The sequence below is a fragment of the Pleurodeles waltl genome, chromosome 9, assembly GCF_031143425.1.
Source record: "Pleurodeles waltl isolate 20211129_DDA chromosome 9, aPleWal1.hap1.20221129, whole genome shotgun sequence".
NCBI lineage: Eukaryota > Metazoa > Chordata > Amphibia > Caudata > Salamandridae > Pleurodeles > Pleurodeles waltl.
The window spans coordinates 661,522,755-661,536,325 of record NC_090448.1 but is presented as its reverse complement, the minus strand read 5'-3'; the positions used below and the strand labels follow the sequence as shown (position 1 = coordinate 661,536,325).

General features: G+C 45.0%; 1 protein-coding gene across 1 annotated transcript in view; it reads left to right on the top strand.

Annotated features, from left to right (window-relative positions):
- Positions 1-2,138: 2,138 nt before the first annotated feature.
- The window catches only part of GEMIN7 (gem nuclear organelle associated protein 7), a 41,442-nt gene continuing 30,009 nt past the window's right edge, over positions 2,139-13,571 (top strand). Inside the window, exon 1 of the mRNA XM_069207731.1 lies at positions 2,139-2,282. The gene's annotated coding sequence lies outside the window, so the exon portion shown is untranslated. The remainder of the gene's footprint in view (positions 2,283-13,571) is intronic.

Below are 13,571 nucleotides of genomic sequence, written 5' to 3'. Positions count from 1 at the left end.
CCCCCTGAAACTTAACCGACTATCTGTGTAGGCTGACTGGTTCCAGCAGCCTGCCACACTAGAGACATGTTGCTGGCCCCATGGGGAGAGTGCCTTTGTCACTCTGAGGCCAGTAACAAAGCCTGCACTGGGTGGAGATGCTAACACCTCCCCCAGGCAGGAGCTGTAACACCTGGCGGTGAGCCTCAAAGGCTCACCCCTTTGTCACAGCACCGCAGGACACTCCAGCTAGTGGAGTTGCCTGCCCCCTCCGGCCCCGGCCCCCACTTTTGGCGGCAAGGCCGGAGAAAATAATGAGAATAACAAGGAGGAGTCACTGGCCAGTCAGGACAGCCCCTAAGGTGTCCTGAGCTGAGGTGACTCTAACTTTTAGAAATCCTCCATCTTGCAGATGGAGGATTCCCCCAATAGGATTAGGGATGTGACCCCCTCCCCTTGGGAGGAGGCACAAAGAGGGTGTACCCACCCTCAGGGCTAGTAGCCATTGGCTACTAACCCCCCAGACCTAAACACGCCCTTAAATTTAGTATTTAAGGGCTTCCCTGAACCTAAGATTTTAGATTCCTGCAACAACAAGAAGAAGGACTGCCTAGCTGAAAACCCCTGCAGAGGAAGACCAGAAGACAACAACTGCCTTGGCTCCAGAAACTCACCGGCCTGTCTCCTGCCTTCCAAAGAACTCTGCTCCAGCGACGCCTTCCAAAGGGACCAGCGACCTCTGAATCCTCTGAGGACTGCCCTGCTTCGACGACGACAAGAAACTCCCGAGGACAGCGGACCTGCTCCAAAAAGACTGCAACTTTATCCAAAGGAGCAGCTTTAAAGAACCCTGCAATCTCCCCGCAAGAAGCGTGAGACTTGCAACACTGCACCCGGCGACCCCGACTCGGCTGGTGGAGAACCAACACCTCAGGGAGGACCCCCGGACTACTCTACGACTGTGAGTACCAAAACCTGTCCCCCCTGAGCCCCCACAGCGCCGCCTGCAGAGGGAATCCCGAGGCTTCCGCTGACCGCGACAAAAACTTACCTCCCCCAGGAACTGTGAAAATTGCACTAAGTGTCCACTTTTAAAATAGCTATTTGTGAATAACTTGAAAAGTATACATGCAATTGAAATGATTCAAAGTTCCTAATGTACTTACCTGCAATACCTTTCAAACAAGATATTACATGTTAAATTTGAACCTGTGGTTCTTAAAATAAACTAAGAAAAGATATTTTTCTATACAAAACCTATTGGCTGGATTTGTCTCTGAGTGTGTGTACCTCATTTATTGTCTATGTGTATGTACAACAAATGCTTAACACTACTCCTTGGATAAGCCTACTGCTCGACCACACTACCACAAAATAGAGCATTAGTATTATCTCTTTTTACCACTATTTTACCTCTAAGGGGAACCCTTGGACTCTGTGCATGCTATTCCTTACTTTGAAATAGCACATACAGAGCCAACTTCCTACAACCTTTGATTGGTGGACATTTGTTTGCATTGCTTTATGGGAAATGTAGTTTGTGTTTTGATTGGCTGCTATTATTTGAGAAGTAAAGAAAGAGAAGCATAATGTGAGCCTCCGGCCCTGACATAGAATTGAGGTTTAACACGGCCAATATTGCTTGGTTACCTGTGACCACAACAGGATGGTGATTGGTGAACTATGTGAGTTAACACTGTTCATGAGGCACAAGGTTCATGAGACAGTAGTCTATTCTAAAGTTCGCTTTAATTGGCTATTGTAAAATGTCAGCAAAGAAAAAGCAGCATAAGCCTCCTCTCTCTGATCTTAGAAAAGAACGAAAAATTCTCGCTGGGAAAGCTATACTTTCCGGTTCGACTATAACCTTATAGCGGTTACATCCGACATGAGTTCAAGTAACACGGGCATCAGCCAAAAGCAGTGCGTAGTTAGTATCAGGCAGCGGAGTCTACCAAGCTAACCACCTGGGTCCTCCTATTCTATTGCACGCACGCGCACTTCTCCCTCCCTCCCATTCAGCACAGGATAGACACGTCACCGAGACAGGACACTAACACGACCTATCCAGCCCGCGAAAAATTGTCACCGCTAGACCTGCGTGCTGCATTTAGGATTGGCTGAGGTGCTCTCAACCCTCCAATCATATGGCAGGTCTCACTCCAGTCCCGCCCATTATACCGGACGGCTGGCCGAATATACTCAGCTGTAGGATTGGTTGTTATGCGACCTGGAAGTGATCAAATTAAAAACATATGATATCAAACAACGGATGACGGTTGCAGAATTCACGGACGCTTCGTGTAAGTAGCGGACACGTGGTCTATTAATGGCAAGTGCAGGTAATCGTCCTTATGCTGTGCTGCCCGCTGTTGGGTTCGTTTGGGTCAAGTCTCGCCTGCGGGAGGGGTGCCTGCCGTCCTGAAGGTTCCTGTGGGAGTCCTGCGAATGTTTTAGGATCTAATCTCACAGCATAGATCTACTCGACTGTCTTGCTCCCCCTGTCAGTTACATAGAGACTTCTGTTGAAGTATTCAGACATCTAGCCCACCGGTGCCGGCATTCGTTTAATCAACTCTATTAAGTCCTTGTCGTTCAAATTAAACTCACTCCTTTATCCTCTTTTTGTCCTGTTGTTTATTTGAAACATTAACCATAAAAACTACAAGGCATTGAACGAAACCATAACGAACTTTATTTCTACACTGTTCTAAAATACACAATATAATATTTAATTAACTTTGGCACAGTCAGTAGTTCGATTAAAGGCACTTTTGTACCGTTTGACGAGATGTGTGTGCATGTGAGAATGATTCAGTGGTTGAATGGACGAGTGATGGGACATATGGTGAGTGTTTGAATGAATCCCTAAATACGCGAGTTTGCCCTTGGATGTCGACAGGGTTTTACCAGTCTTACACGATGGGGCTTCAGACAGAAGTACTGATGATTTGCTACCGTACAGACAACGTTCATCATTATGCTTGTTAAAGCATCGCACAGTAATGAGCGCAAGTTTGCTAAGAATATAACGTCAAGAACTACCACCATTGCATAATCTGATTTGTACTCCGATTAAATTTGTCCTATCCCTTAGACCTTGAGGTCTTGCCTGCATGGCCATATTTGCGCCTTCGGTTGTTAATTCTTTGTCAATGTTTAGATTTCCACTATCATTCAGTATCAACAGTGTGTCTTCAGCTTTGCCCCATGATGTGATCATTAGCGTATATTTATATTTACCTCTTCAACTGAGCCTCTGTACACATTTAGATTCAAACTGGCACTCATTAGTAATCACTCGTGCTGCTATTCTAACCAAAGCCAGTTCAGTTGTCACTCACACATTCTTAGACCACGGATTGCACACAGTGCACAGACGTCAAGAAGAGTGAATAAGTGAATCACCTGCCATTGCCTGGAAATGTCTGATGATTGCAGAAGGGTATGCACATATGCACTGCTGCTGGCCAGTGATTTGGTCTGCCTAGATTAGCACTGCACCGCTTCCACTTTAGTCGCTGAGCTGTATTTACGGAACCACCTCTTTAAAACTAAGAGGTATATTTACAAGCCCCTACTGCTGCCATAGTGTCATTTTATTGACGCTAAGGGGGTGCGAAGCAATCCCCCACCCTGCACAATATTTACAAAGTGGCGCAGTGCAAGCATTGTGCCACGTTGTAACCCCCTGAGCCGCATTACACCTGCACCAGGTATAATGTATGTAAGAGGGGCGTTCCCCCACAGGGAGGCCCAAAAATACAGCACTGTGAAACGTACAAGATTTCAGTGCCCCATTCTAGGGTCAGGCGTTGAAGTGACTCTAGTGCATTAGCCTATGGGCCTCCATGTGCTTTGCTGGACTAGTGCCAACATTTTTGGCGATAGTCCAACAAAGCGTCACAATAGTGTCAAATTCTGACCCTATTGTCTTAATGTGTGCCATGGTGCGCTGAATTGTAAATACCTGCAGCATTCATGGCTGAGGGAAGCTTGCTTTTATCCCTCTGTGCTATGGATTGATTTCAAGAAATTTCCCCAACTGCTAAAGCTGTCTCTGCCCTACCTGAAACAACAGATAAAGAAAAAGATAACTTTGTTCAAGAAGATGCCACCACTAGAACAACGAAACCCATACACCTAAATTAGTATCTAAACACGTTTTATGTTTCTATATAAAAAGTTGCAAGGCAAGTATAATTTTCAAGTATTTGGGAGGTGTAGTCCAGCTTTCTCAACTTGCCTCTTCGTCTCTTGCAGAGATTGCATTGGAGTCTGAGTTCAGATTGCTGGTACAAACTTAATTTCTTGTGTGGAACATTAAAATCCCCCAGTACTACCAGATGTCAAAGCATGGCAGCAAATGATTTTCTGGAAAAGACATAGAGTGCTGAATTTGATTTTTCAGGCTGTCACTTCATGTAACTGGGGTGGGGAGATGAATTGATATACGCTTTGTAGGTTTTTGTGCTCAGCTGACAATCTGCTGTTGGTGCTCTGTCTTGCTATTTTTTTCTGTTTCAGTGATATCAGTTTTCTGCTAAATTTGACAGACTCTCCCTAATATATCTGTTCGTTTTTCTTCCTCCAATACCTCTGGTTGCACTCAGATGCAGTTATGAAGCTATGGGAGCTATACTTATGTAACTATTCAAAATAATTCCTGAACAGGTTTGGGCAGAAAGTACTTGTGTCCGGCATTTAGCATGATAGAGGATCTTAATAGGTGCCTGCTATTAATACATTCTTATAAAAATCATGAATGAGTCTGTAACATCCCTCTGTTATTTTAGTTTCATTTCTTCTGTTGGTAACAATGAGGAGTAGTTAAGTCCAATGTGTGTGTGTCCTACACATATGAAATACATTAAAAATAAAGAGGGGGTTCATTTTGGGTGGTAAGTACAATTAAGTCAATATTCTTTGACTGGAAAAAATATGAATGATAGAGTTTATAAAAACATTCTGTGTAATACAAAATCACCTTGAAAATATCATTCACCAGTGAATCAAGCGCATTCAGCTTGATTACATAATGAATAAATACAATCCTGGCAAGGCTCACATTTTGTTAGAGACATCAAGTTCCTTATTTTAATTGAATGAAGAAGAAAACTAGCAACTGAAGTGCATACAAAATTAGGTAACGTTCTTGTTAACAAAAAGGGGAAAGCGATTCTTTGATATCTAACATTATGCATGTGCATTAAGGGTAATAATACCGTTTCCTAGGCACCTTATAAAAGTGACAAGGATAAAATGTATTGTTGACTCAACTAACTAGTTGTCACAAGGACAAATTGGCAGATTCATCACCCAAGCCACCTTTTCTGTAAAGGTTACTAAAACATGAACAATAATAAGGCTAAATCTTATTAATAGATTTTTATTAGGTACGGTACAATCAAATCATATGTGAATGGGACATAAGAACTGCTAGGTTGTTCTTTTTTTACCTCTAAAAGAATTCTGGCTTCATTACACTTTTCAAGAAATCGATGTTTCAACGTCAATTTGGGGCAACTTTTGCCTAAATCCGATGAGGTAAAGATGTGCAGTAATACTATCCTTTCAAAGCCTTCTTTGACATATCTTAATCAGGGAATACAATCTTCGTTGTCTAGTGATATGCGTTCCAAAATAATTCCCCAATTAAATTATGTTAGTTGTAAGCATACATTTCAGCCACATGGGCTACAATAGAGATACATTTGTTACTATGAATTTCTATCCTCTCCTTCAATGGTTTTGAACTCAACCTACTGCAAAATCTAGACACAACTTCAAACGATCTTTCAAACGGACATGTTCTAGACTAAGTGTCTCTGAGTGGCTCGTGAGCTACCAGTGGCTCTCTAGCTACCTGTAAGTAGCTCTCCTGTGGTCAGTCCAGCCTACTAATATAGAAACATGCGCTAGGTTGAATTAATATATGTGTAGCAAAATTAAAAAGCACATATTTGAGATGAAAATGTTTGTATTTTCAGAACTCATAAGCTGCTGATTGGAGAAAAATGGTTGCATGTTCAACATGTATTTAAAGCTGTTATTTGAGTGCTAAATCATGTGGTGTATGTGAGATATAGTACTCATATTATTACTTTTGGATTCTACTTGGATTAAAGCTGTATTGTGTTACCCTTGTAGAGGCATTTCAAATTGATACTTCTTTATTTACTTTACTGCTGATAACCCTGCTGGATATACTGATGTGGTCACTGCTGGCAATCTTGGATAGGGTGGTCACCAGTACATCACCTATATTTGTAGCTCAGGGTGATTTTCATTGAACATAAGTAGCTCTCATAACAGAAAAAGTCAGAGACCTATTTAAATGATCCTATTTAAGAGCCAAGCAAGTAAAAAAGAACTCCAAGATATTGAAAAGTTTTTTTATGCTAGACTAGGTATCTTGTACCTTAAGGGACTTGGTTTTACTGGCCCACATATCATTACAAATTATTGTCACATTAGTGTGTAGCTCCAGATTTTCAATGAAATGTGCAGACAAATCTAACATTACTTGTAGGGTCTGTGTGCCATCAAGACTGAATCATTGCCACAGAGCAGTACAGGCAGTGGATGTGAACCTATCTGGGCCATAAATTAGCCCCTTAACTTCAGAAAACCTTTCCAGCTTATTAACATACAAGTTAAAGAGAGAAGGGGCCAAGAAACACACCGACTATGCTCCCCTGCCGATCTTAAAGGAGTTGGTGCACTCACCATCTATACTGTGAGGACACAAGTTGTCGTGTGAGAGTGTAACTACGTTAGAAAATAAACAATTGAGGGATCTAACTCCATTGCCAACATGTTTAGTACCAGAGTTTTTAACAGTTCACTTAATCAAATGTACTTGTCAAATCCATAAATGACAAGTGCTATGAGCCTACTTAAGCAGGTTTTTATTTTGAAACCAACAAAGTTTGTTAGCAGTTGCTAACGTTTTTAAGCACTACTTGGTAGCGTTGAGCCCTCAGCGAAACCCACATTTCATATATCTGGTACAATGGTGTATTCTTGGGCCTAGTTTTTCAGTTTCCAGCATAACGCTACCTGCTACTTTCACAATAGCGCAGGTACAGTTACGTAAGTATAGTTAGTAAGGTGCAGTTTTTGTAAAAGCAGAAACATACAGGGAGTGCAGAATTATTAGGCAAGTTGTATTTTTGAGGATTAATTTTATTATTGAACAACAACCATGTTCTCAATGAACCCAAAAAACTCATTAATATCAAAGCTGAATATTTTTGGAAGTAGTTTTTAGTTTGTTTTTAGTTTAAGCTATGTTAGGGGGATATCTGTGTGTGCAGGTGACTATTACTGTGCATAAATATTAGGCAACTTAACAAAAAAAAAATATATACCCATTTCAATTATTTATTATTACCAGTGAAACCAATATAACATCTCAACATTCACAAATATACATTTCTGACATTCAAAAACAAAACAAAAACAAATCAGTGACCAATATAGCCACCTTTCTTTGCAAGGACACTCAAAAGCCTGCCATCCATGGATTCTGTCAGTGTTTTGATCTGTTCACCATCAACATTGCGTGCAGCAGCAACCACAGCCTCCCAGACACTGTTCAGAGAGGTGTACTGTTTTCCCTCCTTGTAAATCTCACATTTGATGATGGACCACAGGTTCTCAATGGGGTTCAGATCAGGTGAACAAGGAGGCCATGTCATTAGATTTCCTTATTTTATACCCTTTCTTGCCAGGCACGCTGTGGAGTACTTGGACGCGTGTGATGGAGCATTGTCCTGCATGAAAATCATGTTTTTCTTGAAGGATGCAGACTTCTTCCTGTACCACTGCTTGAAGAAGGTGTCTTCCAGGAACTGGCAGTAGGACTGGGAGTTGAGCTTGACTCCATCCTCAACCCGAAAAGGCCCCACAAGCTCATCTTTGATGATACCAGCCCAAACCAGTACTCCACCTCCACCTTGCTGGCGTCTGAGTCGGACTGGAGCTCTCTGCCCTTTACCAATCCAGCCACGGGCCCATCCATCTGGCCCATCAAGACTCACTCTCATTTCATCAGTCCATAAAACCTTAGAAAAATCAGTCTTGAGATATTTCTTGGCCCAGTCTTGACGTTTCAGCTTGTGTGTCTTGTTCAGTGGTGGTTGTCTTTCAGCCTTTCTTACCTTGGCCATGTCTCTGAGTATTGCACACCTTGTGCTTTTGGGCACTCCAGTGATGTTGCAGCTCTGAAATATGGCCAAACTGGTGGCAAGTGGCATCGTGGCAGCTGCACGCTTGACTTTTCTCAGTTCATGGGCAGTTATTTTGCGCCTTGGTTTTTCCACACGCTTCTTGCGACCCTTTTGACTATTTTGAATGAAACGCTTGATTGTTCGATGATCACGCTTCAGAAGCTTTGCAATTTTAAGAGTGCTGCATCCCTCTGCAAGATATCTCACTATTTTTGACTTTTCTGAGCCTGTCAAGTCCTTCTTTTGACCCATTTTGCCAAAGGAAAGGAAGTTGCCTAATAATTATGCACACCTGATATAGGGTGTTGATGTCATTAGACCACACCCCTTCTCATTACAGAGATGCACATCACCTAATATGCTTAATTGGTAGTAGGCTTTCGAGCCTATACAGCCTGGAGTAAGACAACATGCATAAAGAGGATGATGTGGTCAAAATACTCATTTGCCTAATAATTCTGCACTCCCTGTATAGTTCTTAAATGAATTTGCTGTTAAAAAAAAAAAAAAATCCAGTTTGAACTGAGACACTTTGGGGGTCATTCTGACCTTGGCGGACGGCGGAGGCCGTCCGCCAAGGTACCGCCGTCAGAACACCGCACCGCGGTCGAAAGACCGCGGCAGTGATTCTGACATTTGCCCTGGGCTGGCGGGCGGCCGCCAAAAGACCGCCCGCCAGCCCAGGGCAAATCAACCTTCCCACTAGGATGCCGGCTCAGAATTGAGCCGGCGGAGTGGGAAGGTGCGACGGGTGCAGTTGCACCCGTCGCGTATTTCAGTGTCTGCTGGGCAGACACTGAAATACTTTTTGGGGCCCCCAGGGGCCCCGCGGCACCCCCTACCGCCATCCTGTTCATGGCGGGAGAGCCGCCATGAACAGGATGGCGGTAGGGGGTGTCAGAATCCCCATGGCGGCGGAGCGCGCTCCGCCGCCATGGAGGATTCAGACGGGCAGCGGAAAGTCGGCGGTACACCGCCGACTTTCCGTTTCTGGCCGCGGCTGAACCGCCGCGGTCAGAATGCCCAGCGGTGCACCGCCAGCCTGTTGGCGGTGCTACCGCCGACCTCCGCCATGGCGGTAATTACCGCCATGGTCTGAATGACCCCCTTTGTGTCTGGGGTTTGGCATGCTAGTTAGATGGTACATATTATGTTCCTGCTTTCTTTTAAAAGCTGGGCTCTGTCACTTCCTTCATCATGTAATATGATGAATTGAGCAGAAGCAATTTTCAATAAGAATAAACAATCTTTATAGCTAAGTTAAATGTAATTAATTTGTGTGAAACCATGAGTACAAAAATAAAAACCAAATATTTGTTGAGCATAGTAAAATAATATGTGCGTAGAGTTTACTTCATTTCATCTTTTTGCCAAATGCCAAGGCAAATCTAATTTACTTAGCAGCAGAAATATGAATATAGGCAGGCATGTTGCTAGTTTCCATGCACAGAAGGCTCAACGTTTTTGGTACCTGGGTTTCATTTAGTAATCTTAAGTATTCTAGTAATCCAGTGATCTTAATTCTCCCATTAAGACATGTAAGTGCGAGTCAAAACCTTCGGCGCCCTAGGACTTTAAAGACCTCTCAGAAAAAAACGAGACCTCCACATACAAGAAAGAGAATGGAATAGAAAAAAGAACTCATGATACTGCAGTCCCTGTGCAACACACAGCTGGCTCATCACATAGGTCAAAGCAAAGTACTATATCAACACCTTAAATGAAGTCACCAACTGAAACAGAACACATTTCCAAACAAGATTTGCATCAGCCCCCACTATACCAACCTATTCCTCAATTCACAGAAAAGTGCTATGCCATCAACCCCTTTTTCAGTGAAAAAATATAGATCCAACAACGCATCACCATGACTAAGCCTGTTTCATTTCCTATGCCCGTCCCTTCCTGTATAGTCCTGCAGCGGTCAGCTTTCAGCACCCTACTGCAGGAAAGTACCATCTTGCCTGGCATGTTACCCCCATATTTCACTGTATATATGTTGTTTTAGTGTATGTGTCACTGGGACCCTGCCAGCCAGGGCCCCAGTGCTCATAAGTGTGCCCTGTATGTGTTCCCTGTGTGATGACTAACTGTCACTGAGGCTCTGCTAACCAGAACCTCAGTGGTTATGCTCTCTCTTTGCTTTCCAAATTGTCACTAACAGGCTAGTGACCAATTTCACCAATTCACATTGGCATACTGGAACACCCTTATAATTCCCTAGTATATGGTACTGAGGTACCCAGGGTATTGGGGTTCCAGGAGATCCCTATGGGCTGCAGCATTTCTTTTGCCACCCATAGGGAGCTCTGACAATTCTTGCACAGGCCTGCCACTGCAGCCTGAGTGAAATAACGTCCACGTTATTTCACAGCCATTTACTACTGCACTTAAGTAACTTATAAGTCACCTATTTGTCTAACCTTTACCTGGTAAAGGTTGGGTGCTAAGGGCCAGATGTAGCAAATTCCCAAATTGCGACTTGCAATTTACGAGTCCCTATGACTTGCAAATTGCAAGTCGCAATTTGGGATGCAGAAAGGTGTCTCAGACACCTTCTGCGAGTCGCTATGGGGTCGCAAAGACCCACCTCATTAATATTAATGAGGTGGGTCGCAATTTGCGACCCCATAGCGAGTCAGGGCATTCACGGGGATGGAGGCCTGCTGTAGTCAGCAGACCTCCATGTCCGTGACTGCTTTTAAATAAAGCAGTTTTTTTTTTTTTCCCCCAAAGTGCAACCCGTTTTCCTTAAAGGAAAATGAGCTGCACTTTGAAAAATAAACCGAAACCTTTTGTTTCGGTATTTTTCAGGGCAGGTAGTGGTCCATTGGACCACTGCCTGCTCTGAAAAATTATTTTTTGGTCCAGTCACAATGGGGACCCCTTCCTGTTTGCGACTGGGTTACCATCCACTTCAAGTGGATGGTAACTGCGCTTTCATTTGCGATCGCGGTCGCAAATGAAATTGCAAACCAGTGCGACTCGCAAATAGGAAGGGAACACCCCTTCCTATTTGCGACTCGGAAATGCATTTTGCGAGTCGGTTCCGACTCGCAAAATGCATTTCACATAGCAAAGTGTCTTTAGCGACTTGCAAACAGCGATTTTCGCCGTTTGCGAGTCGCTAAAGCTTTGCTACATCTGGCCCCAAGTTACTTAGTATGTGGGCACCCTGGCACTAGCCAAGGTGCCCCCACATCGTTCAGGGCAAATTCCCCAGGCTTTGTGAGTGCGGGGACACCATTACACGCGTGCACTGTACATAGGTCACTACCTATGTACAGCGTCACAATGGTAACTCCGAACATGGCCATGTAACATGTCTAAGATCATGGAATTGTCACCCCAATGCAATCCTGGAATTGGGGAGACAATTCCATGATCCCCGAGTCTCTAGCACAGACCCGGGTACTGCCAAACTGCCTTTCCCGGGGTTTCACTGCAGCTGCTGCTGCTGCCAACCCCTCAGACAGGTTTCTGCCCTCCTGGGGTCCAGCCAGGCTTGGCCCAGGAAGGCAGAACAAAGGACTTCCTCAGAGAGAGGGTGTTACACCCTAACCCTTTGGAAAAAGGTGTCCGGGCTGGGGAGGAGTAGCCTCCCCCAGCCTCTGGAAATGCTTTGATGGGCACAGATGGTGCCCATCTCTGCATAAGCCAGTCTACACCGGTTCAGGGATCCACCAGCCCTGCTCTGGCGCACACCTGGACAAAGGAAAGGGGAGTGACAACTCCCCTGACCTGCACCTCCCCTGGGAGGTGCCCAGAGCTCCTCCAGTGTGCTCCAGACCTCTGCCATCTTGGAAACAGCGGTGCTGCTGTCACACTGGACTGCTCCGAGTGGCCAGTGCCAGCAGGTGACGTCAGAGACTCCTTCTGATAGGCTCTTACCTGTGTTGCTAGCCTATCCTCCTTCCTAGGTAGCCAAACCTCCTTTTCTGGCTATTTAGGGTCTCTGCTTTGGGGAATTCTTTAGATAACGAATGCAAGAGCTCATCAGAGTTCCTCTGCATCTCTCTCTTCACCTTCTTCCAAGGAATCGACCGCTGACTGCTCAAGACGCCTGCAAAACTGCAACAAAGTAGCAAAGACGACTACTGCAACCTTGTATCACTGATCCTGCTGCCTTCTCAACAGTTTTCCTGGTGGTGCATGCTGTGGGGGTAGTCTGCCTCCTCTCTGCACTAGAAGCTCCGAAGAAATCTCCCGTGGGACGACGGAATCCTACCCCTGCAACCGCAGGCACCAAAAGAACTGCATCACCGGTCCTTCGGGTCCCCTCTCAGCACGACAAGTGTGGTCCCTGGAACTCAGCAACTCTGTCCAAGTGACTCCCACAGTCCAGTGACTCTTCATTCCAAGTTTGGTGGAGGTAAGTCCTTGCCTCCCCACGCTAGACTGCATTGCTGGGTACCGCGTGATTTGCAGCTGCTCCGGCTCCTGTGCACTCTTCCAGGATTTCCTTTGTGCACAGCCAAGCCTGGGTCCCGACACTCTAACCTGCAGTGCACAACCTCCTGAGTTGTCCTCCGGCGTCGTGGGATCTCCTTTTGTGACTTCGGGTGAGCTCTGGTTCACTCCTCTTCATAGTGCCTGTTCCGGCACTTCTGCGGGTGCTGCCTGCTTCTGTGAGGGCTCCCTGTCTTGCTGGGCGCCCCCTCTGTCTCCTCACGCATATGGCGACATCCTGGTCCCTCCTGGGCCACAGCAGCATCCAAAAACCCTAACCGCGACCCTTGCAGCTAGCAAGGCTTGTTTGCGGTCTTTCTGCATGGGAACACCTCTGCAAGCTTCTTCACGACGTGGGACATCCATCCTCCAAAGGGGAAGTTTCTAGCCCTCTTCGTTCTTGCAGAATCCACAGCTTCTACCATCCGGTGGCAGCTTCTTTGCACCCTCAGCTGTCATTTCCTGGGCATCTGCCCAATCTCGACTTTGTCGCAACTCTTGGACTTGGTCCCCTTGTTCCACAGGTACTCTCGTCCGGAAATCCACTTTGGTTGCATTGCTGGTGATGGTCTTCCTTGCAGAATTCTCCTATCACGACTTCTGTGCTCTCTGGGGAATATAGGTGCACTTTACACCTACTTTTCAGGGTCTTGGGGTGGGCTATTTTTCTAACCCTCACTGTTTTCTTACAGCCCCAGCGACCCTCTACAAGCTCACATAGGTTTGGGGTCCATTTGTGGTTCGCATTCCACTTTTGGAGTATATGGTTTATGTTGCCCCTATACCTATGTGCTCCTATTGCAATCTACTGTAACTTTACATTGCTTGCACTACTTCCTTTAGCTATTACTGCATATTTTTGGCATTGTGTACATATATCTTGTGTATATTTGCTATCCTCATACTGAG